Below are 4,207 nucleotides of genomic sequence, written 5' to 3'. Positions count from 1 at the left end.
ATCTTGAGCTGGAGAAGCTCCATTTAAGGGGGGGGTGGTGATGATAATTACAGCGTGGCTGTTAGCAGGCAGCATTATTACTGACGGACATGTGGAGAGTGATGAACGCTTAGCGGGATGTCTCACCCTGAATCCTCCTCATGACAATCTACAGCTATTGCTGCTAATGATGATGAAAAGTGTGATGGGTTCACCGTGAATGGGAGTCATGCGCAGACTTGATATGAACTTCACTCTATTGGAACGTGCTGAAGCCCAGTTTCAATGATGCAAAGTGACATCTCTTTGCGGGCATTCTCCAATTGCTTTTGTCACCGGCTGAATATTAATGATAAAAGCAGAAGTTTAAAAGAGGGACTCTCGCAGCGAGTTGCACCGGCTGCATGTAGAAGCCGGGATCATCAAATCAGTGTTGTAGTTGCGTGTGCTCGAGGAATGCGAGCAGTATTACAGCTATATAAAACACAGATAAAATCCTATTTGACAAATGGAGCAGAGCAGGCACAATGTGACATTGGCATCACCACAGTTAAGACATCTTCTCACAGCTTAAGCCATGCTCTAAATATGAAGTCTTAACTTAAATCTCTCATTTTATCAGATAGCAGACACTTCAGGGAAAGTGCTGTGGCTATGAGTTTTATTCCCCACTGTTACTGATTTGTTAGGGCCACCTTCACTGCTGACACTGAAACTCTCCTCTCCTCTCCTCCCCTCCCACAATTTCTCCTCCTCTTCTTCTCTCCATCCATATTACCATGGTCTGCTGCTTTCCATCTCCTGTGGGGATTAGCAGGCTAAACAGAGGCAGAGGCTCAGTAGCATATGGGAGATGGTTCCTCCTCAGATCGTAAATTCGCCCATGATTGAGGGGAGTGACGCCAGGCCCCGCACCGGGCAAGCAGGACTTCCAAGGCACCATACCAGGCAAAATGACCTCAAACTGACATTAAAGCAACCTTGAGTGGGACTTAATGTGTCAGCGCTCTCGCTGAAACGTGATGATAAGGCTCCAGATTAACAGTAGAGACCGGGGAGGGTTAATACCATCTTTCAGTGATACAGGAGATTAAAGGAGGAGGAGATGCACGTATGCTCGAGCCCACGTTCGTTCACAGCCATGGTACAGATGAAGATGTTTGGTCAACAGCAGCAGCACTTCCAGCATCTGTTTTCTTGTGATTTACTTGGAGTTGTGGTATATTTGTCATTGACAGGCCATTAGGCAAGGTGAGGGATGAAGGTAGAATGTAAAAGAAAGATGGTTTAATCTGCCTAATGCAAAAACACCATTAAGGCCTTCCCCCACAATGTCAGCTAAGGGCAGGAGTTTAACTTTATATTTCTCTCATTAACAGTACCTGGGAGATCATCAAAGATGAAAGTCCTGCTCTATTGTAAAAAAATAAAAAGAAGAGAAAATAGAGGAACTTGATACTGCCGTTGAAATAAATGTTTCTATTCTCTTCCTTGAATGGCTAATTCCAAGCCTTTAATGCCTTAAGGGAAAGTTGAGCTCTACTTTTAACCCCTCGACGGGTATGAAATTAAGTTGTGTGTAATTAGTTAACTAGTTATTAGTGTGTCTGCAACTTACACTGATATTACTTTTATTTCCTGCACAGACCATCTTAACTGCTCTTGAGTCCTCTAATCAAGCATTTCAATTTAATGCTTCCGCTCCATTAGATTTCAGAGGGGTATATTGTACTTTCTACTGCACTACGTTTATTTGACAGATTGTTAATTTTAGGATGTCATTTTCTACACAATTTATAATCGAACTATAATATGCTTTTAAAATAAAACTCACTGTTAAGGATTAAACCAGTGGTTTCTGAAACTTTTTGTCCTCTGACGTCTTGCAAAAAGGGGAGTCACATTTTAGATGCCAGTGAGGTTTTAATAGCGCCACTAAATAGCGACATATTTAAATTTAGGATCTACACGCTGCACCAAGCCTCGAAGTCTGCTCAGATGCGATGTTAGCTGTTGTGCTGTACCAAAAATCACGTGCAGCTAATTCACGTCTTTGTCCTCGGCTCACAGTAAATTGAACAGCTTTGTCTTCTTCGTTTTCTTTATGTTTCTTGGTCCGATGGCTGTGAATGATTTCACTCCGAGTCCTACGACTTTGATGTAGATGGAGCCAGACTTATCAGACTTCTGCTCTGTCAACAGAAAAACGCAGCCACTTCATGTTCCGCATCACAATAACACCAAGAGACTGCTAAAGGAAGAGCTGAGGCTTAATCAATAGTATAATTACACTTATGGAAAATATTATGTCATGCGTGGCTGTAGACTGTGGTGTTTTGTAATCAGTGAAATTGGGCTCAGTGATGCCTCTAACTCAGGCTATAAAGAAGGGGACAGTGAAAAACTTTGCTCAAATAAGGAGATGATCTCATGAAATAGGCCCAGTGTATATATTTAGGCCATGGACTACAGGAACAATAGCATAGTTTCATGATGCTTCATTTATATCATGTTTGGGAAAGTTAGCAGTGAATATCCCAAATTTCCCCATTTTGTCTCTCTCCACTTCTGGACTGAATGATCTCCCTCATGTTTCCCCGCCTGATTCAATGATCTGAGCTCCAGCGGTCTAAAGGAAGCTCTTATCTCAACACAGAAGTGGTGGAAGATGCTTCTTGCTTTTATTTACTTTCAATGAAGATGAAACCATAAGAATAAAGTGGGCCTAAGCGCTGCCGGCAGCACTCCTGCGTGTGCTTCAGCAGATAGCAGTGGTTTGCAAACACATTGAGAGAAACAGAGCATTTTATTTACTTTTCTCTGGAGACCTAATTTGACCCAAGCGGGTGTTTTTTTGTTTTTTTTTGTTTTTTTTATTTTATTTTATTTCATTTTATTTTTTTTACAATGACTTTGGGGGATGAGACTGAAACCAAAAACTTTTAACTCAGCACAACAGCTTTGCAAGTGTTTTGTTCAGCCTCTACATTGAGGCACATCAATAAAGTAGAGCACTCAATAAAATGTGGTGAATGTAATCAAAAACACCCCCCAAAAAAAGTATTCCTCAAGCTGAGTGAGCTGAGTTAAAGGAAAAGATACAATTTTAGGTATTCAAAAGGCACTCTTAACTTTGAAAGGTAACAAAATGGACTCTATCCTCTACACAGTGAATATATAGTATACTATATAGTCACGTTTCCTCTCAAACTGTGAGCGCAATTTGTTTTAGTTTGTGTAGCTTACAAGCAAGTCTACTGGGCACCGGTTGCTGGTTCTCATTAAAGATTGTTCCTTTTCACGTTACATTTGTCTTGCTGTTGCTGAAGCCAAGCGGAAAACATGCCCACAGGAGTTCTCATCACTCACATGCTAGCCGTGGCAGGACTGGCAAGCGGCAGGTCTTTCAAGAGTACTCAACAACAAAACATTTTTATACCATGTTTTCCTCCACAAATACAAAGGAGCTCCTCTTCACCTGTCAACATGATTATTCAGGCCAGTGTTTCCTGCTGAATGCAGACTGGTGGTCTTACTTTCCCACATGGGGCTGTAGGAAGTCTCGAGATGCGGGACAAAGGAGGCCTGCAATTCTGCCTGGATTACCTCATGCCTTTGGTCCCTGAAGTGGCCAGTCGGTCTCTCTTCCCCCACCTCTTAAAAAACAAGCGAGGAATTGGAGTAAGGAAGGAAGGAAAAGGAGAAAGATTGTTGAGTGGTTGGGAGCATAAAAGATGCCGGTAAGGAAACAGACTGAATGTGTTTGCTCAAAAGAGAAAGAGAAGAAGATCGGGGGGGGGGACAAGGAATGGAAGGGTCTGATTAGTATTCATCCATGTTTGTATGATTAGGCCAAGTAGGGCAATTAGTCCAGATGGAGAATAGAGACCGGGCCCGTGCGCAGGACTACTGATTCGGAAGAGTTTCCTCAGGGACACGGTTCACCTGATGTGACTCTCCCATCCGAGGAAAGCTGACCTCACATGGTGTGCAGCACGGCAGCTCAGATATGTTTATGACAACTTCTCCCTCATACTTCCATCACATACAAACGTGTGGCGACTGACCCCATCTGCTGTTTACCAGCATGAGTAGCCAGTCTGATTTTAGATTTGCTTCATCATTCTGTGGTGCGATACATTTAAATTCTCTTTCAGCTGCATTTGATTCTCCGCAGAAAATTCCCCTTTTCACTTTGCTGCAATAAACTGCTGTGTGATGGTAAATG

The sequence above is a fragment of the Echeneis naucrates genome, chromosome 9, assembly GCF_900963305.1.
Source record: "Echeneis naucrates chromosome 9, fEcheNa1.1, whole genome shotgun sequence".
Taxonomy (NCBI): Eukaryota; Metazoa; Chordata; class Actinopteri; order Carangiformes; family Echeneidae; genus Echeneis; species Echeneis naucrates.
This window is presented reverse-complemented; position numbering follows the sequence as displayed.